The following is a 24,875-nucleotide window of genomic DNA, read 5'->3' as shown; positions in this document are numbered from 1 at the left end:
CAACACCAATTCCATTTCCTGAAGCATCACATTCCACAATAAAGGTTTTTGTGAAGTCGAGTCTAGCTAAGACTAGTGCTTGGCACATTGCCTCTTTAAGATGTTCGAAGGCCTTTGTTGCTTCTGGAGTCCATGAAAATGCATCTTTCTTCAATAACTTTGTTAGAGGTGCTGCTATTCTCCCATAATTATTAACAAACTTTCGATAATACCCTGTCAACCCGAGAAATCCTCGCAGATGCTTTATGGATGTGGGGATTTTCCATTACTTAATGGCTTTAATTTTGCTAGGGTCTACCTTAACTCCTTCATGACATACAATATGACCCAGATATTCCACCTCTTGTACTCCAAAGAAACATTCGGACCTTTTTGCACATAATTGTTTCTCCTCCAATAGTTGTAGCACCCTGTCAACATGTTCAACATGATCCTTCCATGACTTGCTGTAGATTAGTATATCATCAAAAAATACTAACACAAATTTTCTAAGGAAGGGTTTGAAAATGGAATTCATCAAACCTTGAAATGTAGAAGTTGCATTGGTAAGGCTAAAAGGCATGACCAAAAATTCATAATGACCCTCATGAGTTCTAAATGTTGTTTTCGGAATGTCTTCAATCTTCATTTTGATTTGATGATATCCTGAATGAATATCCAACTTGGTGAAGTAAATTGATCCATGCAATTCATCCAGTAATTCATCAATGATAGGAATGGGAATCTTATCTTTAATAGTGAGCTTGTTAAGCTCCCTATAATCTAGACACATGCGCCATGATCCATCCTTCTTGTGCACCAATACTACTAGAGCAATGAAAGAATTTTGACTAGGTTGAATTATACTAGCCTCTAGCATTTCTGCAACCATACGTTCAATTTCACTCTTTTGGGCATAGGGATATCTATACGATCCGATGTTTGGAGGAACAATTCCTGGATCAGATGAATAGCATGATCATGATCACGAACAGGCGGGAGACCTTTGGGAGTCTCAAATACCTTGGAATGATTGTCCAAAAATTTTTGGAGATCTGGAGAAATAGATGATTCCGATGTGCAAACATCTAGTGAATATAATTGAGCAATTACACCTCTTTGTTCCTTTTTTAGAAGCTTTTTCATACCATTAGAGCTGATTATCTTTCCTTGTTTCCCTACAATACCCCTTAATTCAACTTCCTTTCCTTCGGTAGAAAATTTCATGAAAAGTTCTTGAAAATTAAAAGCTATTTTACCCAAGGATTGTAGCCATTGGACTCCTAGTACAACATCATCACCTCCCATTGGAATGGAAAGCATTGGGCTATTCAATACATATTCTCCCATGGATAGCTTGATATTATGGCACTTTCCAGAGCAATTTATCGTTCCTCCATTTGCAATCATCACTTGACACTCTGGTGCTGGATATAAGAAGCAATTCAATTCTTTTGCTACCTTACAATGAATAAAATTGTGGGTACTTCCCAAATCAATCAACACTATTACCTTTTTCTTCTTGATTTGTCCTTCTATCTTGATGGTTTGAGGAGTGGTAATTCTAGCCAATGCATTACAAGATATGGTCAGATTCATTTCTTCTTTATCTAGGCTTTGTTCTTGGAGTATATCCTCTTCCTTTGACCTTTCTTTCTCCTTTTCTTCTTCCTCTTCACAATCTATGTAGAATAATTTCTTCTCAGCACACTTATGAACTTTAGTGTATTTGCTATCACAACTGTAACAAAGCCCTTCTGCTCCTTTTTCTTCCAATTGTTGTGGTGTCAACCTTATAGGTTGTGGAAGGCTAGGGGTAACAACACTTCCATCTTTATAGTTGTGATTGGTATGCTTCCTGGTTGCCATAATTTTGCTTTCCATTTTTCTTACTAACCTGAATGCCTTCTCTAATGAATCAGTTTCCCAAAGGCGAACATCATGTTGGATATTATCCTTTAAAGTCCCTATGAACACATCAATCCTATGCTCCTCTGGAATATTTTTTTACCCTTATGTTCAATTTTTGGAACTCCTCAATATGCTCCATTATTGAACCCTTTTGTTTGAGACTTATCAATTGGCTAAAAATAGTGTTGCTTTTTGTATCCTCATAATGTGCTATCAATTCTTCTGTAAAAATTGCCCAAGTGATAATTTGTTTATGAGAGCAAAGCCATTGATACCATACAAACTGATTTGGTTCCAAATATAACGTTGCAATATGTACCTTATGTGTGTTTTGCACATTATTGAGATTGAAAAATTACTCTGTCTATAATATCCATGTTGCGGGATCCTTGCCATCAAACTTCCTCATATTGATTTTTGGAATATGGTGGGTCTTCAATCCAACATTAGAGTCAATGGAATCATGATTAACATTTTTTTTGTTCTCATCGTGAGTTTCCTTTACTACCCTTTCACCATTAGTGACCATTTCTTGTAGCAACTTATTCATATTTATCTTTAATTCGTCCATCTTATCATCCATGCCATCTATTTTAGCATCCATGCCATTTATCTTAGCTTCCATGCCATCCATCTTAGCTTCTACACCTTTCTTTAAATGATCCATCTCAACTTCTATACCTTTCTTTAAACCATCCATCTTAGCTTCTACATATTTCATCTTAGATTCTCTTACTTTTTGTGCAAGTGACACTTGTTGCACTTGGTCTTGTAATTTTGATATATCATGTTGCATTCCTTCCTCTTCTTCATGAGCCATGCTAGAGCTTTCAGGCTGCTTACTAGGTGTTTGCATTTTCTTTCCTCGGGGCATCAATTACTGATAATAATGTTTTACTATTCCCTTTGAATTCCTTCAAACTAATTCTTCAAACCTAGCTTAAGCAAAAATAAAAATAAAAATACACACCTTTTTTAACTTTGTAGGAGCTTGATATTGAATCTAATGTATCTCTGTAATTTCAGACCATCCAATTCTGAAATTGCGTCCTGTAGTAGCCCTTTGCGTCGTACTTCCAATGCCACCAGTGTGATCCAAATTGGATTCTCCAAGAAAGACTTACGCACAATCTCCCAAGATGACCTGATTATAGACCTTTCCAAAAGAGTGAACTTGTATGAAGTGCCATGTGTCACTGTTTCAACCTATCGCACTGAACAATATATACAAGAAACTACAACCCATCCTCTTTCTATACCTTCTTATAGAATTTCAAGTTGATGCTCAGAGAGAAAGTTATGACGATTTTCCCCAGGTCACCTGTTTGGAATGTAATTTAGGATTCTGCAAAAAGACCAAATTCCTCAGATCATATCTCTGTAAATATAGCATGAAAATATCTGAAATTTGGACCCGAGGTTCCATGCGATTTCTTCTAAAATAGGTTTTTGATTTCGCTTCTGAAACTTCACAAAAAAAAAAATTATAGCGAAAATTCCACGATGACCTATTTGGAGCAGCGAAACCCTAGAATCCAAAGCTCTGATACCAAATGTTATGAAACCAGCTCACAAAAAGATAGAAACGAGAGATCAACGCCTTAGAATTCAGCCTCTTCGAGGGGGAAATCTCCTTTACATTACACAAATGAACAATTCTTGGATGATACAAATGAAAAAACCCCCTTTCTATATATAGGAGTCTATGGAGTCACAATATAACCCAGCTGACCTATCAATAATAATATAAAGCCACAAAAATAACAATAGAGGGATTCTATGCGGCACAGTAATAAAAATATGGGGACAATAGGGGCTCAACAATATTAATAAGGGATACAACTACAATAGTAATGGGGTAATCACTAGTATTATTGGGACCCTAACATAGTGGTTGGGGATCACTACTCACAGGTTTTTAGTTTCCTTTGGGAGGTAGTGGCCCCACATTCTGGACTGTAATTGAGCTCCCTGAGCTGGTGAGTCTACTTGCTTACCCTTTTGCTACCATGTGCTGGAGGACGGACCATTGGAGGGGTGATGAGCACTGATTACCACAGATTTGAAGGAGAAGGTAGACCCCCTCCCCCAGGAGGGCTTGACATGTTCCGAATCAGCTGTAGAGTGGCATCAAGGTTGTCTGTCAGTTGCATAAGTAGGAAAATGCAGTTTTGGCAGTGGTGATTCCGAAACCTTGAATCCCTAGCACATCATAAACCCTATATGAAAAACAAATTTAAATATTATTTCATAATATAATTCATTTCATGATTTTTTTAAATTTATCCAAATCTTTATTTTATTATAAAACCTTGTTTATATATTTTAACTAAGTTGTTTCTTTTCATTTATACCGGATCATTTGTTCTTTGTGCCTCTTTTGATCTGTATTTTGGCATATCTCTACAACTCATTATATATGTATATATATATATATATATATATATATATATATATAATCTCTACGTGGGTTTATCACTACAGGTTATTTGATCTCTGTCGCCTGTAATCTTTTCAGTGCCTATGGGGTTTACATGCTAGGATAGTTAAAACAATGAATAGCTTGTAATTATTGGAAAGCTTGGGTATAGTGTTTTTTAGGCTAAATAAATATCTTTATATTTTACTTCTATAGCTCATATATAATTTTTTTTTCCAAGGGGAAAAGACTCATCTTTTTTCTTTTTGAACCAAGGAAAAAATTACATTCTTTATATGTTGTAAAACATCCCATAAGATAAGCCTCTCAATTTATGAGCTAAAGAGAAAAAAAATTAAAAACAAAAATTACATATGAAACTTTGAAGTTAAGTGTGATGATAATCACTTAACCTCGCTTTATTGCCTTTCTTTTTTGTTCATTCTACTATCCCCTTGAGTTCAGACCAGCTGGAACCAACGCTTCTTTGCATCATGTTCTCTTTGGTACAGTTCTTTGTTTGAGTCTGAGCTCTCAAAAACATGAGCTCTCCTTGTACCTCGCATCCCATTTTATGTATGTGCGTTGTTTTTTGTTGCTCTAATGCCTAGATCTCTTGTGATTCAATGTCATTATGCATCTAGGATTCAGAACCATGTTGGACCTATGCGTCCACTACTGCTTGATTCAGATGGTTTTCCATGGTTTCTTCTTCATCTTCATCTAACAAGTGAGGATCAAATGGTTTCCATCCTTTTGATTTATGGGCCCGCCTCTTTTTCTTTTTTGGAAGCTCTTTTTCCTAAGGGCATGTCTTCTACAAGTGTCCTGTTTGGAAACATATTCGGCATATGAATGTCACATTCTCATAGTATAATAATTAAATCCAATAAAAGTTTTAATTTTTTAGTTGAATGTGATCAGGTAGACCTTTGTTCTGGTCTATATCTACACATTTTGACAAAGGTAAATAGACCTTTCTCCCTTCTTTTGAGGTTCGTCATTTTGAATTTTCATAGAATGTTTCCAATTTCTTCTAGAATCTTGAGGTCCCAAAAGGAGGGGGAGATTTGATAATCTTACCCATACAGGAATTGTTGAGACCACCATTTTTGTGGCATCAAAATCTGGGAACCATGGGGTGATGAGGAGCCTAACGCTTCTCCAAAACCAAGGCCTGTCATTTAAAACTTTCTCCAAATCTTCCTTTGTGTCAAATTGGACAATAAAAGCACCTTTGGAACATAAAAAAAAAATCTCACATTAGTATATCTAGGATGAAAGGACCCACTAGTGTAAGGCATGATATCTAGGCCAAAATCCATTGAACATGCATACTACAACTTTGGATTGGATAGAAAAAAAGAGGGAGTGATTAACCTCCATGTTTGGTACTTGTTTCATTTGTTCTACAATGTAGGATCCAAGGTTGAATTGAAGTTCATCTACTAAGTTGAATGCATTTCCTTGTACCACATCCTTGATAGAGGCAAAACCATTAGGGCGTCTGGGTCATGGAGTACCTCCACTCAACTAATAGCATGATCATGATCACGAATAGGCGGGAGACCTTTGGGAGTCTCAAATACCTTGGAATGATTGTCCAAAAAATTTTGGAGATCTGGAGAAATAGATGATTCTGATGTGCAAACATCTAGTGAATATAATTGAGCAATTACACCTCTTTGTTCCTTTTTTAGAAGCTTTTTCATACCATTAGAGCTGATTATCTTTCCCTGTTTCCCTACAATACCCCTTAATTCAACTTCCTTTCCTTCGGTAGAAAATTTCATGAAAAGTTCTTGAAAATTAAAAGCTATTTTACCCAAGGATTGTAGCCATTGGACTCCTAGTACAACATCATCACCTCCCATTGGAATGGAAAGCATTGGGCTATTCAATACATATTCTCCCATGGATAGCTTGATATTATGGCACTTTCCAGAGCAATTTATCGTTCCTCCATTTGCAATCATCACTTGAAACTAGTGCTGGATATAAGAAGCAATTCAATTCTTTTGCTACCTTACAATGAATAAAATTGTGGGTACTTCCCAAATCAATCAACACTATTACCTTTTTCTTCTTGATTTGTCCTTCTATCTTGATGGTTTGAGGAGTGGTAATTCTAGCCAATGCATTACAAGATATGGTCAGATTCATTTCTTCTTTATCTAGGCTTTGTTCTTGGAGTATATCCTCTTCCTTTGACCTTTCTTGCTCCTTTTCTTCTTCCTCTTCACAATCTATGTAGAATAATTTCTTCTCAGCACACTTATGAACTTTAGTGTATTTGCTATCACAACTGTAACAAAGCCCTTCTGCTCCTTTTTCTTCCAATTGTTGTGGTGTCAACCTTATAGGTTGTGGAAGGCTAGGGGTAACAACACTTCCATCTTTATAGTTGTGATTGGTATGCTTCCTGGTTGCCATAATTTTGCTTTCCATTTTTCTTGCTAACCTGAATGCCTTCTCTAATGAATCAGTTTCCCAAAGGCGAACATCATGTTGGATATTATCCTTTAAAGTCCCTATGAACACATCAATCCTATGCTCCTCTGGAATATTTTTTAACCCTTATGTTCAATTTTTGGAACTCCTCAATATGCTCCATTATTGAACCCTTTTGTTTGAGACTTATCAATTGGCTAAAAATAGTGTTGCTTTTTGTATCCTCATAATGTGCTATCAATTCTTCTGTAAAAATTGCCCAAGTGATAATTTGTTTATGAGAGCAAAGCCATTGATACCATACAAACTGATTTGGTTCCAAATATAACGTTGCAATATGTACCTTATGTGTGTTTTGCACATTATTGAGATTGAAAAATTACTCTGTCTATAATATCCATGTTGCGGGATCCTTGCCATCAAACTTCCTCATATTGATTTTTGGAATATGGTGGGTCTTCAATCCAACATTAGAGTCAATGGAATCATGATTAACCTTTTTTTTGTTCTCATCGTGAGTTTCCTTTACTACCCTTTCACCATTAGTGACCATTTCTTGTAGCAACTTATTCATATTTATCTTTAATTCGTCCATCTTATCATCCATGCCATCTATTTTAGCATCCATGCCATTTATCTTAGCTTCCATGCCATCCATCTTAGCTTCTACACCTTTCTTTAAATGATCCATCTCAACTTCTATACCTTTCTTTAAACCATCCATCTTAGCTTCTACATATTTCATCTTAGATTCTCTTACTTTTTGTGCAAGTGACACTTGTTGCACTTGGTCTTGTAATTTTGATATATCATGTTGCATTCCTTCCTCTTCTTCATGAGTCATGCTAGAGATTTCATGCTGCTTACTAGGTGTTTGCATTTTTTTTCCTCGGGGCATCAATTATTGATAATAATGCTTTACTATTCCCTTTGAATTCCTTCAAACTAATTCTTCAAACCAAGCTTAAGCAAAAATAAAAATAAAAATACACACGTTTTTTCACTTTGTAGGAGCTTGATATTGAATCTAATGTATCTCTGTAATTTCAGACCATCCAATTCTGAAATTGCGGCCTGTAGTAGCCCTCTGCGTCCTACTTCCAATGCCACCAGTCTGATCCAAATTGGATTCTCCAAGAAAGACTTACGCACAATCTCCCAAGATGACCTCATTATAGACCTTTCCAGAAGAGTGAACTTGTATGAAGTGCGATGTATCACTGTTTCAACCTATCGCACTGAACAATATATACAAGAAACTACAACCCATCCTCTTTCTATACCTTCTTATAGAATTTCAAGCTGATGCCCAGAGAGAAAGTTATGACGATTTTCCCCAGGTCACCTGTTTGGAATGTAATTTAGGAGTCTGCAAAAAGACCAAATTCCTCAGATCATATCTCTGTAAATATAGCATGAAAATATCTGAAATTTGGACCCGAGGTTCCATGCGATCTCTTCTCAAATGGGTTTTCGATTTCGCTTCTGAAACTTCACAAAAAAAAATTATAGCGAAAATTCCACGATGACCTATTTGGAGCAGCGAAACCCTAGAATCCAAAGCTCTGATACCAAATGTTATGAAACCAGCTCACAAAAAGATAGAAAAGAGAGATCAACGCCTTAGAATTCAGCCTCTTCGAGGGGGAAACCTCCTTTACCTTACACAAATGAACAATTCTTGGATGATACAAATGACAAAACCCCCTTTCTATATATAGGAGTCTATGGAGTCACAATATAACCCAGCTGACCTATCAATAATAATATAAAGCCACAAAAATAACAATAGAGGGATTCTATGGGGCACAGTAATAAAAATATCGGGACAATAGGGGCTCAACAATATTAATAAGGGATACAACTACAATAGTAATGGGGTAATCACTAGTATTATTGGGACCCTAACATAGTGGTTGGGGATCACTACTCACAGGTTTTTAGTTTCCTTTGGGAGGTAGTGGCCCCACATTCTGGACTGTAATTGAGCTCCCTGCGCTGGTGAGTCTACTTGCTTACCCTTTTGCTACCATGTGCTGGAGGACGGACCATTGGAGGGGTGATGAGCACTGATTACCACATATTTGAAGGAGAAGGTAGACCCCCTCCCCCAGGAGGGCTTGACATGTTCTGAATCAGCTGTAGAGTGGCATCAAGGTTGTCTGTCAGTTGCATAAGTAGGAAAATGCAGTTTTGGCGGTGGTGATTCTGAAACCTTGAAACCCTAGCACATCATAAACCCTATATGAAAAACAAATTTAAATAGTATTTCATAATATAATTCATTTCATGATTTTTTTAAAGTTATCCAACTCTTTATTTTATTATAAAACCTTATTTATATATTTTAACTAAGTTGTTTCTTTTCATTTATACCGGATCATTTGTTCTTTGTGCCTCTTTTGATCTTTATTTTGGCATATCTCTACAACTCATTATATATGTATATGTATATGTATATATATATATATATATATATAGATATAGATATATATATATAGATAGATATATATATATATAGATATATAATCTCTACGTGGGTATATCACTACAGGTTATTTGATCTCTGTCGCCTGTAATCTTTTCGGTGCTTATGGGGTTTACATGCTGGGATAGTTAAAACAATGAATAGCTTGTAATTATTGGAAAGCTTGGGTATAGTGTTTTTTAGGCTAAATAAATATCTTTATATTTTACTTCTATAGCTCATATATAAATTTTTTTTCCAAGGGGAAAAGACTCATATTTTTTTTTTTGAACCAAGGAAAAAATTACATTTTTCATATGTTGTAAAACATCCCATAAGATAAGCCTCTCAGTTTATGAGATAAAGAGAAAAAAACTTAAAAACAAAAATTACATATGAAACTTTGAAGTTAAGTGTGATGATAATCACTTAACCTCGCTTTATTACCTTTCTTTTTTGTTCATTCTACTATCCCCTTGAGTTCAGACCAACTGGAACCAATGCTTCTTTGCATCATGTTCTCTTTGGTACAGTTCTTTGTTTGAGTCTGAGCTCTCAAAAACATGAGCTCTCCTTGTACCTCGTATCCCATTTTATGTATGTGTGTTGTTTTTTGTTGCTCTAATGCCTAGATCTCTTGTGATTCAATGTCATTATGCATCTAGGATTCAAAACCATGTTGGACCTATGCGTCCACTACTGCTTGATTCAGATGGTTTTCCATGGTTTCTTCTTCATCTTCATCTAACAAGTGAGGATCAAATGGTTTCCATCCTTTTGATTTATGGGCCCGCCTCTTTTTCTTTTTTGGAAGCTCTTTTTCCTAAGGGCATGTCTTCTACAAGTGTCCTGTTTGGAAACATATTGGGCATATGAATGTCACATTCTCATAGTATAATAATTAAATCCAATAAAAGTTTTAATTTTTTAGTTGAATGTGATCAGGTAGACCTTTGTTCTGGTCTATATCTACACATTTTGACGAAGGTAAATAGACCTTTCTCCCTTCTTTTGAGGTTCGTCATTTTGAATTTTCATAGAATGTTTCCAATTTCTTCTAGAATCTTGAGGTCCCAAAAGGAGGGGGAGATTTGATAATCTTACCCATACAGGAATTGTTGAGACCACCATTTTTGTGGCATCAAAATCTGGGAACCATGGGGTGATGAGGAGCCTAACGCTTCTCCAAAACCAAGGCCTGTCATTTAAAACTTTCTCCAAATCTTCCTTTGTGTCAAATTGGACAATAAAAGCACCTTTGGAACATAAAAAAAAATTCTCACATTAGTATATCTAGGATGAAAGGACCCACTAGTGTAAGGCATCATATCTAGGCCAAAATCCATTGAACATGCATACTACAACTTTGGATTGGAGAGAAAAAAAGAGGGAGTGATTAACCTCCATGTTTGGTACTTGTTTCATTTGTTCTACAATGTAGGATCCAAGGTTGAATTGAAGTTCATCGACTAAGTTGAATGCATTTCCTTGTACCACATCCTTGATAGAGGCAAAACCATTAGGGCGTTTGGGTCATGGAGTACCTCCACTCAACCTCAAGTTCAAGATAATGGTAGAGTTCCTAGATATGTGGTATTCCTTCATCTAAGTAGGATCTTAAAGCATATTCCCTTCAAAAAATAGACACTGAGTATTCATACTGATGCCCAACCTATTCTCAATAGGTTGCTTCATATTTTCCACCAAGTCCAAATCCCCGATCCACAGTGGGGAAGACTCACCATTAATATTTTTTATAAATATCTCATAGGTTTCTTTGACTTTCTCTTCTTCCTCAACATGCTCAAATTTCACAAAGAGCTTCATTTTCTCCTCACCATGCCCGTTCTCTGCAAATCCTAAAAATGTTACATTCCACGAGACCATATTCAGCTAAGGCATTTCCTTAAACACTTTTAAGGATCTGTCAATGAGTCCATTCTATGCAAATTCTACCCAAAACATAGTCCAAGAGATCACTTCCCTATGAGGTATCTTTCAAAAGAGGCTATGGGCCATGTCCAGAAGCCCGTTTTGTGAGAACCCCACAAACTTCTTATCCCACTAGATCATGAGCACCATAAAAGAGCCCTAGACCTTAAAATTGTTGATATAATAGTGCAAAATAATGAAGGCACATTAGAAAAAGTAAAAAAACAACTACAAACTAAGTGAGAAATTCAAACAACTTATCTAACACAAGCTAAAATGGTGGGAAAGATACTCAAGCACACACATAAATTGATTCTTCTTAAGGTAAGTTGTAATGGCCATAAATTATATATACTTAGTAAATCTCCAAGCCTAAAAGGGTCGGGAATCTTTATAAATGAGGATCTTATTCCGTATGACCAAGTTGAACTAAGGAAATAGGTTCAAAAGGTAAAGAAGGTAATAAAGAAAGGCAAAATGGGCAATCATGAGGACTAGGAAAGCTATTATTAGAAATAGACACCAAAATAAGAGTGATAAATACGAATTGGGAACACTCTAGATCTTCTTCTAGGACTATCATGGTTTTCCATGGCATAGAGGTCCTATGTTAAGTCAGATCCCAAGTGATTTTGATCTTATCTTCTTAGTTGAAACTTGGGAGCATGATGAATGTAAGGTCCCCCACATCAATGAATTCATTCTTTGGTCGGCCTAGAACAAGAAATCCTCTCGTAGAGGTTTTTGTGGAATAGCTTGTTATATATAAAAAAAATTATTTCTCCTCACATTCGACTTCATAAGATCAATCCCCTCAACTAGTACATCTGGATCAATATTTTGACTCTAACACCAATAGGATTTATCTCATATTTTTTTATTTTTCTCCTGTCAACTCTGCCTCCTATAAGAAGGAAAACCTATATAAGAAATTCCTCTTTAATACCTTATAATAGGATATTCATAGTCTAAGGAATGAAGGTAATATCCTCTTGCTATGGTACTTTACACTAGAACCACTGCTAACCAAGCTACTCTCCCAAGTAATAAATTTCACCCTAATCCTCTATCGCTACATGAGGACTCTGAAGTAGCTAGTATATTCAAAATGAATTCTAAAGACATAACCCATAAATTATTGGGTATCAAGCTAATCAAGCTCTGTAGCTCCCAAGACCTGATAATTTGTAATAAAATTAATAAGTGGCCAACCTTTGACCAAATGACTTGTATTCATGGGCTCAATGTATTGTAAATCTTGACCTCCTAACCAATCATGAGCCTAATTCTGACTACAAATCCCTAACCTTAACTCTAAACCTTTACATGCACACCAACCACATGCAACGTAATTGTGGGATTCAAAGGCACATTTGTTTTGACAAAAGAAAAATGGATCTCTTCTTAAAAGATTTAAAAAGGGATTTATCTTTCTTAACATATAATGATAACATTGATCACATCTACCACATTTTTACTACAATCATTTCCACTACCATTAACAACTTCTCTACTTAGGTGTCTTATAAAAAGAATAATAGAACTTCCAACACTTTGTATGATAATGATTGTAAAATTTCTAGGAAAGCGATCAAATATTCTCCTAACAAAACTGTAAATATTGAAAAAATTAATATGTACAAAGCTATTATCTAAAGGAAGAAATGATATTGTATAAATAGGATGCAAGAGCATCTTGTTCACCTTTCTAAAGTTGAGCCTAAGAAGTTTTAGAGGCAAGTTTGTATTTGTAAAATGAAAGAAAATAATTTGATCTCCTTAAAGAACTAGATATATATCTTAGGAATCTTTATAATTCCCCTAACACCATGGATGCCATCTTGAACACTCCTATAGAGGAGGATATTTTTTTTGGAAGACATGGAGTTTGGGATTAAGAAACTTGCTAATGGGAAATCTAGGGATATTGAAAGCTTCCTAGGAATGGGACACAAAGTCTTATTATGCCTATCTTTAAAAGTGGTGAAAAAACATTCCCTCTAATTACAAGACCATTATGATTAGCCACATTTTATCAAAACTATATGGGCTCATTTTCGAAAATAAGATTTCATGAGACATCACTCAACTATAGATCGTATTGTTACTCTTAGGATCATTGTAGAGGAATGTCATCATAACAAAATTGATCCCTTCTCTTGTTTTGTTGACATTAGAAAATATTTTGACATAGTTCCTTGTGACAAGCTATGGAAGAGGCTAGAAGAGATAATGGTTCACATTGAGTTGAGGGTTGTTGTGACTAGGCTATACGAGAATGTTATTTCCAAATTTAGGACCAACGAGAGTTGGTCAGAAGTAACTAAATGCAATATCGAAGTTAAGCAAGGGCATCCCATATCCCCTACCCTTTTTGGAATTTACATCGATAAATTAGAAGAGTGTTTGGAAGCTACAAGATGTGATGGCCCTAAGCTCACAGGTATGGTCATTGCTCTTCTCCTTTATGTTGACGATATTGTTCTTCTAGCCAAGAGCCCTGATGATCTCGACAATCATCTTAGATTCCTCCCAATATTTCTACTCCAAGATGGTTATGATTGTTAATACCGACAAAACTAAAGTAAGGAAAATCAAATCCAAAAAGACCAACTATGATAATTTTATTTATGATAATAACTAGTTTTAGAATGTTTCTTCATACAAATATCGATGAATTGACATTCATCATCAACTCAATTGGAATTATAACATTGAGAAAAGGAAAATTGGAGGTTGGAAAGCTTATTATGGCTTGAAAATAGTTGTAATCAACAAATATTTGGGTATGAAGTAAAAAAATTCCTCTTTGAAACTCTCGTCGCCTTTGTTATTTTATATATATGTGAGTTTCAGAGTTGCAATATATCTAGATAACTAAGGAGGGAAATTGAGTTCATCCAAAAGAAATTTATAACCTACAACCTCAAAATTAAATGAAATACTCCCTACCCTATCGTCTTGATTGAAGCTAGATTTTTCCCCATTGAAAGCATGCCTATAATTAGATGTCTCATGTATAAGAAGAAGTTATACAAAATGGAAGCTAAGAGGTTCCACAAAATTGCTTCTAACTCTAGCCAAAAACCCCACCACTGGCTCAAGAGAGGTTGGCATAAGGATGCCTAGTCTTGACTAGCCCACTCGAGGGTAAAGGAGGAGACCATCTTGGATAATAAGGATAATATTAGAAATATAATTACTTCCAAATTTAAGGATAAGTTGTGGGATGATAAGAAGTTAGAGGGAAAAACGAAGCTAAGTATTATAAGGAGGTGATCAGCCCCAACCTTGATAACAAGAATTATCTTTTTGTCTTGACTAGTGCTAAGAAGAAAATGAACATTGTCATGATAAGAACTAATTCTCATGAGTTTCAAAGTGAAACCGAGCATTGTCCAATTACCAAAACACCTTGGGATGAAAGAGTCTATCACATTTGTGATAATAAGATGGTTGAAGATGAAAATCACTTTCTCTTGGATTCCCTAGCTTTTACTCAGATATTTTCTAATTTTCAAAATCTTTGTCACACTACCAACCTTCTTGACTTGTTATGTAAGAAAAATTATGGCAATCTGGGAACGCTTCTCTCCCATATTTTCGATCATAGAAATAAAGTCTTAAAGAATTTCTACTAATCTCTTATTTTCTTAAGGTCTTAATAATCTTAGTAGAGGTTAATCATCATCATAATAAAAATATACACCAATTATAATTAGAATATTTATAACTTTTGAAAAATAATTAACTCTTTATTTCATTATAGATTTTTATTCCATAAAGTTGATTTTTTATTTTTCCTCTACATTATTTACCATCTAAATATATTTTTCATCTATTATATTAAGCTTAATGACCTTTTAATATTATATTATAGATATATAAAAGATATTTTTATCTTTTATATTAATATTAATAACCTCTTTTTTAACTATGGATATATAGTTAAATGTCTTTTTATTTACTTTATTTTAATTATTAATCTCTTCTATTTAATCATTTATATAAATTTGAAATTTTTTATTAATTTTTTTAATTATAAATACAAATTTAGAAATATTTTTTTTTTTCTCAGTTAAGACTAACCTAAGTACCCACGGGGGATTTGAACCGGTGACCTATCGCAAGGAGTGTTAGTACCCACGGGGGATTTGAACCGGTGACCTATCGCAAGGAGTGCCTTAACAGCGCACCCAATCACCGTCAATCCAAAGCCCCGTGGGCACAAATTTAGAAATATTGAGATAAAGCAATAATATTTTTTTTTAATAATGAGGATCATAATTAGTTTAATTTTTTTAAATATTTTTATTTGTGTGTATATATATACAAAATAAATTTTTCAAGAGGGTGTAGTTAGAGTGGCAAGGAGGAGTGGCTATTATCTTCTTCATAAGGGTTCTATCTCATCTAGATTGACATATTTCTTTTTTAAAATAATTAGAGCAAACAAAATCTTAAAACTTGACAATTGTAACCTAAATTTCGAAAAAATATTAAAAAACTGATTTTCTCAAAATAATACTAGAATTTCCATTAGTTTTCAACTAAAATTATAATTTCTTTAAACCACAATCACTTAATATATTAATACAAATTATTTTCTTTGTAATTAACCTATATACTAAAAAAATATTCTTAAAATTTCAGTGAGAAGATAGAACCTTTCAAATAACTCAAAATCCCAACCACTTCACACTAGTGATGGGAAGAGGGTGACGGGAAGAGGGTGACGCACATTGACATATTAATGACAAAATTATATATATATATAATTTTACATATTTCCGATTAAATTTAAAGTTGTTTTTCTGGTTGCAAAGTAGAGTGGCATATAAAATCTGTACGGTTTTTACACACCTACTCAACATTTCAGGCTATAGCTGCAAGAGATGTGTTTATTAATTACACTACACTGGATGACGTGGGAATATTTAGTGTTTTCCGCGATTGATGTTAATATTTGTTCTGTCTCGTTTTCAAGTGTCCAAAATTCCGAGTTTGTGCATATTTGAATAGGGATTAAAAAAGTTATTTTTAGTGTTTTTTTTTTGTTTTTTTGGAATTTTGGTGTTAGAATTTGGTGGAAAATATTGTGATGAAATTTGTTAGGGCGCTTTTATTGTGCAGGGGTTACTTGTCAAATTTGTGATTTCAATAAATTTTTACAGAATTTTAGAGAAATTTTAGAGAAATTAGACTAGAAAAATCTACCAAAAATACTTCTAAAAAATAACACTAAAACCAACTCAAAAATTAAATTACTAGTTTTAAATTCAACCTAGAATCATGCCATGTCACTATTTCAATATTCATGATTCTTAAAATCAATGAAATTAAAGCTTATAGCTTGATGTTTAAAGTGCTTTTGGGGGATAGTATCTCATTTTGTGAACGGTCAATAGTATTCAGTTGAAAGCAAAAGGCTTTTAATAAATACAATGAAATTGTGTTAATAAAGTACACAGTGAATCCATTGAATTAAAATTATAATTAAAAAATATATTTTAAACTAACAAGTGTAATTCATCATCAAAACCAGATATTATTCCAAAAAATATATGTTAATATAATTTAAATTTTATAAAAATCGTCTAATCTGTATATATATATATATAGATATATATTAAAATAAACTTTATAAAAACATTATAAAAAATTTATATATTTTTTTTTTTAATCAAATCCGAAAAATTTTGTTTTGGAAAAACCAATTACAATATCTTTGAGTGTTCTTGTAATTACCAATTTTCTATCAGTAATAAAATGGTATCAGAGCGAAGTTGCATTTCATTTGAGCTTACTATTGGGAACATCTGAGTTTGCTTGAATCTCGATAATGTTTGTTGCCTGTTAAAGCCGAAGATTGCATCTATGGCGTTTGAAGACTAGGAGATTAGAACTTCTTTCCAGGAGGGGCCGCAAAACCTGCTCTACTTACGATCGCAATACTGATAAATCTGGTACACAGCATTCTGAAGATCTATATCTATTACTCTGAAGTTGCATAACTTAATTGTCTTCTGCTATACTTATTTCTTCATGCTGTCATGGACTCTTTATCTGCATCTAGTTCTCGTTATGAATTTGGGGATAGATCGTTTGAAGAAATTCTAAAAGAACAAGAAGAAGCAAATATAGAGAAAAGAAGCTCATATGTTACAGAGTCTATAGTTCTTGATAAGTCTGTTAATCTATTTTCAGAACTTGTTGCATATGATTCTTGGACTCTTCCAAAAGTAGACCCGAAAAATGTTTACAAAAACTTAGGATTACTGGACTCCATCCATTTCTGGAGATATAAGGTCAAAGAAAAAGTTTTGCAAACAACCTCAAATAACAATATCCTCCATTCTATGAATATCATAAATCAGTCTAATTTTGATGCTGCCAGAAAAGCAGGCTATAATTTTGCCCATTTTGGCCATGTCCAAATAGGTATCCAGCCTCTACACCGGAAAGGCCAGGATGTTTCCTTTTTCTCCTGTGTTTTCTATCGACGATGGAAAACTCTTCCTAAATCCCTTATTAGTGGATGCCAAGGGACCCTTGCCTATGGCCCAGCTTCATGGTCATGCTTTCCTGATTTCTCCATAGCCTTGACAAATCCAAATGTTATAAATGCTTTGATGTTAGGCTTACAAGCACATGGTTATGAGGATTTTGAGGATGATAGTAAAAACATAGCCATATATGGTGGTCCTCAGTAGTCAAATTCTATAAAAAGACTACTCCTTCTATGGTTAAATCTGTCTCATCAAAATCTAAATTCACCACTTTAATCACCCATGATTATGGCATGAATCTTATTGCACCCCACATGATTCTCCGATTTGAATTGAAACCTCCTTCCGAATGGGTTACTAAATGGGAATCCATCAGAAAACCAACTTGACCTTCTCCTATCAATTCCTCCACAATCTTTACCACCAGAGATGGTAATTTCCATACTATCTTTCTAGAGTCACGAGCTGAACGTGGTGGACCCTCTAGAAATATTTCTACATCTGTAAATACTAGTCCCACATTTTCAGTTGATCCTACATTTCTCCATACTGTAAAAAAATTAGTTATGAGTGAAATTGCTTCCTCCAGTAATTCCCTAGCTTCTCTCTATGACCATCCACACTGTTCTAAAACTTTCTGTCAATTTTCTTCACCTCCACCAAATCCACATGGCAATGTTGAAGATGACAGAAGGAGAATAAACATGATTACTTTTATACCAAATAAAAGTAAATCTGAGGAAGAATATACTAAGACAAATTTCTTCACCATCAATGAAGAAATAATGATTCAGTCAAAATAAAAAACAACTATCAGGGTTTAGGTTTCATGGATGGATCAGAAATTCCATCATACAGAAAAAAATCCCAAAAATAAAATTCCAAGCCATGTGGAAATTCCTTCAGATAATGAAATTATTGCCATTTTGAAAATCTATAAAGGAATTAGTCCATATGATCTTGACAATCAATGGAAAAAGAAAATGTTTAACTGGGACATTTTCACATATAAATCTAAAAGCAAATATGTTGAAGAACTCATACTGTTGCCTAAAGAAGAAAGGAAAAATTTCAACATCCAGAAAAATGAAGAATGGAAAAAATAGATGAAATCCAACAATCAATGGATTTCTTTTTATGAATGGTATTATCGTGCCTCTAATCAAATAGAGGAGTCCTTGAGGAAAAGTTTCTTAAATCGAGCCAGGTAGAAGAGAATTCTAAATGTTGATAATTTTGTAGCAAAAAAGATGGAATCCAATCCTCTTACTATTCCATCTCCCCTTGTGACTCCAGAATTTTCTCCAAAAATACAAAGTATGATATCCAAATCCAACCTACCCAAGGATTTGCAGTTGCTTGCAGGTAAACATGATCAGATGCGGTTCCCCCGCAAAACACAAATGGGAACTTTTTGATGGACAAATCTATGAAACTCACAATGATTTTCCACGTTGGAAAAACTTTGTCATCAGAAAAAATGATGGGAAAATATTCAAACTGTTTCCAATCCAGACAGAGGACTCTGTGAAAGACTCTGTCCTCGCCACAAATTGGACTAATCTTGCTCTTTCTAGTTTGGAAAAATATCTAAGAAACCGGCATAAGTGCATCGAAGAAATGAATGACATTCTGAAAGACTTAATGAATAGAATGTTGCAAAAGCAGGATTATGCTTTGGTTTGTCTAAATGATAATGTCAAGACTCTAGCAGAAAATGATAAACATATAGCTGCAAGTTTGGATAAACTCACGATATCTACAGACAAAAAAAAAAAAAGATAGGTGTTGCACCTATAGTCCATGGAAAGAAATTGTTCGAGTAAATTCTAGTCTTGATATTATAAAGAAGCAAGTTTTGAATGTTTCCAATTCTATTGAATTATTGTAGAAAAAGCCTTCATCAGATTCCTACAAATCCACTACCTTGTTCAGTGAACCCTCCTCAGAGATACCCTACACTATCTCAGGTTCAATATCAAGTCTTATAAAGAAGCCTGTAGAAATAGAATTTCACAAACCAGGAACCTCTTATCCATACAGTCTTTTTGCTGCCCCAAGTTATCTTGGACATTTAAAATCCAATCCCATAACTTCCTCACGTTCTAGTACATGAACCAATTCCTCTCTAACAGAATGGATTAAAATGAAGAAAGCAGAGGAGGAAAATGTAAAAGAGGAAGAAACAGGAAGCAAAAAGTGGTATGATGAGGAAGAAAAAGAAGCTACCGAGTTGCACAAGATAGATATAGATGATGAAGAAATTTCCCTAGAAGAACTTGAAGAGTATGTACAGAATTTTTCTCCTCGCTCAGTTTAACATTCCTTAAGACCATATGGTCAATGCGACCACATCTAGATCTACCTGGAACGCTGCCTGGAGCCCTGCCCGAGATAGAAGAGATTTGATGAAATCTGAATATCATAAAGATTGGTGTGCATCTTCCACATATTCGTGGAATATAGATAATTGCACTGAGGCAGAAGTTTTGTGAGTCATGCATTCTATGCTTGTTTGTTATAGAACTTATTTGGCTGATGAAATTGGACCCATTAATTCTACTAAAAGAATTATTGGTGGGTTTGAAGGATCTTTAGACTCATGGTTAAAAGCTGAAACATTGAAAGATCTTGCCGTGTTAACAACATGGGAAAATTCACAGGTTTTAAATGCAGATGGAAGTGTGTACATGGACCCGACAACGTCACTCCGTGTAAACAATATGATTGGTTGTTTACTTTATGGCATTACTGTAAATTTCATTGGGTTTTCGCACATTAACAATGATCTAACTGCTATCACTTTGGTTGCTATGAAACTCCATAATATGCAGCATTTTGATGCATATTTTAATGAGTTCCTACATAGGTTGCATACTTTATCCCCTGAACTCATCCTTGAACCAAAGTGGAAAGAAATATTCATCTCCTCTTTACCATTAAGGGTTTCACAAGCCATAGTCACCAAATTGCAAAATTAGTGACTACAAATTTGGAGTGATAAGGCAAGCAGTTAAGGCAATAATTGTTGAACTCTTTTCACAAATGAAGATTGCAAGAGCAGCCACAAATCCAAGAAAGCCGCATGGCTATCAACAATTATGCAAACAATGGCATCTTCCTGCCCCTAAAAATTTAGAAGAGAGAGAACAAAGTGCTTACAGGAAAAAAAGCACTCTTCAAATAATACAACCTGTTTGCAGTAGGCAGTGTAAAAAACATATTTTTTATTAGCAATACAATAATGCAAGTATGTCGTAGTTTCTGATTTAATTATACAGTTCATATAATAAGACCGCGGTTTGTTTTTTTTTTTTTTATTTTACCATGTAGGTTTTAGTTTTTCCTTGGAAGTATGTTGTAGTTTCTGATATAATTATACAGCTCATATAATAAAACGGGGGGTTTTTTATTTTAGGATGTAGGTTTGAGTGTTTTTGGAATAACATTCTGTTATATTATCAGAGAGTTATCTTTTTCGGTGAATATTTCACTTATTTTAAATTAAATTAATTAATTAATTTGGATATTTAAATAATTTATTGAAATTATCTATTGAAATGTTTTCAAAATATAACAAAATTATAGATTTTTCTCACATAAAAATATAATATTTCTTTTTATTAATAATTACTTTATATCTTTTTAAAATTAATAGAAAATTATCATACTTCACATATTTTTTTTAAGAATAAGTTGTATTATCAAACAAAATTAAGACAATCAAAATAAGATTATTGATATTTTATAATATTTTTAATTAAACTGATTAGATATTAATATTAATTTTTATCTTTTATTATAATAGACATTGTTTTTTTATTTAGAGAATTTTTTATATAACATAAAATAAAAATCACACATAATCCTCCTAGTGACCTAGAAAATGTGTCTATCCTCATAACAATAATACTATACTTTGTTATCCATCTTACTACAAATAATTATTTTTGTTACCATTTCTCATTTTCTTACTCTATATTTAATAGAAATGCCGTGAACATTCAATAAGATTATAAGAATAGTCCTCACCTAAAATCACATCATATTTTATGAGACTATTCTCATAAACCTGATATAGATCACAGAAACCTCAATTTAACAATTCAATAAGCTGTTGCCAGCTAAATAGTGTTGCAAGATGCACACAAGGACTTCCCAATCCTAAGTATATAAACACTGTGTTAGTTCTTTTAACATTTTTTTCAAAAAGAGAAAAACACAACTTCTTTATTAAAAATAAAAACATTTATATTTAATAATTCACTTTTTGATAACCATTTAGCAAATCCTACCCAAAAAAAAACCATGATTCAATTAGCTCATCAACAGAGCCATAAAAAGCAACCATCAATGACAAGCACATCACTTTCCGAGAGGCAGTCTAACAAAGAATAGAAATAAGAAGATAAAAAAGGACACCAAAATACCAGGAAACATACTAAATATGAAAAGAACAAAAACAAAATAGAACCTCCTTCGCAGTGTATCCAAAAATATGGGGCCCGAGGCAGCCAACCATGTTTACACTTCAGTCTAAGGATTATGTTTTTTTGACTGGCAAGTTATTGAAATTTCAGTTATATTTTGAAAAAATTGGCAGGGATTTTTTAGATTCAAGTAAAAATTGTTAAACTTCATAATTTCATTTCGTGTGTTGTAGAAGTTTTTAATGGTGTTGAATCTATCTTCACCATCAAAAACATCATTCAAACATTCTCTACAAAATTTTTTAAATTTTTTGGGTAGATTCTAATTATTTTTGACAGTCTAACCAATTCCTAGTAGACAACACCTCATAAAATATCAATCCCAGAAAAATAAAAAAATCGATGTTCGTACATAGCATGAGCTAGTTGATTTTTCTCTATAAAAACATGCTGGAAGGTGATATCAGCTAAAAAGAGAAAAAACAACTTAGTGTTTTGCATCCAGTTAACCAAAAAGGGACCTCGAAAACATTGCCCCCTGAATCCATAAAATGATTATCAATACTTCTCCAAGAACTAGAATCTTGTCGATTACAAACCATGACGCACACTGTAATACCCCAGAGAGCCACCAATTTTGCTCTGCAATTGGAGCCGGCCACTTATGACCAGAGCAGTGTGAAAGTAACATTTAGTTTTCCGGAACTGAAGCATCGGTTAGGGTTCGTTAGTATAGTGTTTGAGTTTCGATTCTTCATGGTATGCAGGTTCATTCTTATCTGGTCTATAAATCGACTGACACGAACAATTTTAAATAATAAATTTTATTATTTGCTGGACCAGAGCAATATTATATAATAAATTTATCTTTATTAATCAGATTCTAAAATTTTCATAAAAATTATGTTCAACAAATAAAAAAGAACATATCACACCACCGCTCAAATTGAAGAATGAAAAGGGCGCCGAAATTGAAAGTCCTGAGAGCGTACAAATATTTTGGGATTTTGTTAATTTAAATTTTACCATTTTGATAATTTTACCATTTTTATAATTTCTATGGAGACACAGATAGTGTTAGTGGGGCACAGTTTGGCAGGCATTAGCGTAGCCCGTGGATCTGAAGGTTTCTCGCATCTCATTGCGGTAGCAGTGTATCCATGCAGCGAGAAACGGAATTTGTAAGGATTTTAGCTTTTACAAAGATGTAATTAATGAAATAAAAATATATATACAGTTGTGAGTAAGAGAAATTTTATGGTTTTTTTTACAAAGATATAATTAATGAAATAAAAATATAGATACAATTGTGAGTAAGAGAAATTTTATGGTTTTTTTTTTTAATTTATTAAAGATTTGTTTGTTTTTACACATATGGTATTAAATAGATGATCTTCATTTAATTTAAATAGATGATATTCATTTTTAAAAAAATTAAAGTGTTTGATTTTTCAAACTAAAATAGTGACCCACCATACTAAGAAAAATATGAAATCTTTAAACAATAACCTGTTAATTGTCTTTGCATTTGCAGATGCAACGGGACAGAGATATTACTAGGAAAGGTGAATATAACTTTGGGAATGGCAGGGAAGAACCTGCCACATCTGTACTAGTGCCTCAAAAGTTTCAGAAGGATTTATTCTACGGTACAACCTCCACATTGGTAAGTGTATTTTTTTATTGGTTGATTATATTAAATTGGTACTAGTTATGTTTACTAATGACATTTCTTCTGCTGTAACCTCCATATTGATAAGAATATTCTTTTACTTTTAATTAGTTAACTATATTAATTTAATATTAGTTAAATGTGTGGAGGAGTTGTACGGTTATGAAAATTCCGATCATATTAAGAGAAAATCTGGCAAGGATTTTTGTAAATCCAAGTTATAGCGATTAAACTTCAAAATTTTAGATGTCCTAGATGTTTTTGATGGTGCTGAATCCATTTCCACCATCAAAAACACGATTCAAACAATACCTCTACAAGATTTTTTGATATTTTTTACCGGATTCCAGCCACTTTCGACAGTGCGAGGAATTCCTGGGCCTGTTTAGACGACCCCCTAGCTAAATCTACTAACAACATTTTACCTCAAAGAAATCAAAATACATAATCATAATATGATTATTATTATGTTGAAAAGGAGTGGTACTAAATATAATTTGATGTTGACAGGATGCAACTTTGGCTTCTCTCTTGCTCCGACCATGTCCAATCAGGGCAATGACCAACCTAAGTCCGGAGACCACAGATGAGCGGTATGGGGTTGTTCCAAGAGTTTATATCAAAACTATTAAAGATAACACGCTCTCTCTTGCCGAGCAAGAAGAGTTCATTGCCAATTCGCCACCAAAGAAGGTTTACAGCCTCGACACAGACCATAGTCCATTCTTCTCTACACCGGAGAAGCTCATCTCTCTGGCCGAACAAGAAGAGCTCATCGCCAATTCGCCACCAGAGAAGGTTTACAGTGTGGACACAGACCACAGTCCATTCTTCTCTGCACCGGAGAAGCTGCATAGTCTGCTACTGGAGATCGCCAACACATACTGCTTATGATTGCAATTAGCCTCTTTTACATCGTACGGAAAAACTTTATCTAAGTAAATCTTTATTTTCAGTAAATCTTTATTATCAGTAAAAGAAAAAATATAGACACATTTTAAAAAAACCTCGGTTTTTAAATTGTTATTGTTATTTTGTATTAGTTGGGTTCAGAGTTAGAATTTGGATTTTCTTTTTATTTTTTTTTGGTTGTTTAAGGTTTTTA

At 33.8% G+C, this 24,875-nt stretch overlaps 1 pseudogene; it reads left to right on the top strand.

Annotated features, from left to right (window-relative positions):
* The window catches only part of LOC149263697 (methylesterase 17-like), a 115,246-nt pseudogene extending 90,582 nt beyond the window's left edge, over positions 1–24,664 (top strand).
* The last annotated feature ends 211 nt before the right edge of the window (positions 24,665–24,875 follow it).

Source organism: Pinus tabuliformis, chromosome 6 (assembly GCF_031772625.1).
Source record: "Pinus tabuliformis cultivar Carrire ecotype Pingquan chromosome 6, CPIR1, whole genome shotgun sequence".
Classification (NCBI taxonomy): domain Eukaryota; kingdom Viridiplantae; phylum Streptophyta; class Pinopsida; order Pinales; family Pinaceae; genus Pinus; species Pinus tabuliformis.
The sequence above is the reverse complement of the archived record's forward strand: the minus strand, read 5'-3'. Positions and strand labels throughout refer to the sequence as shown.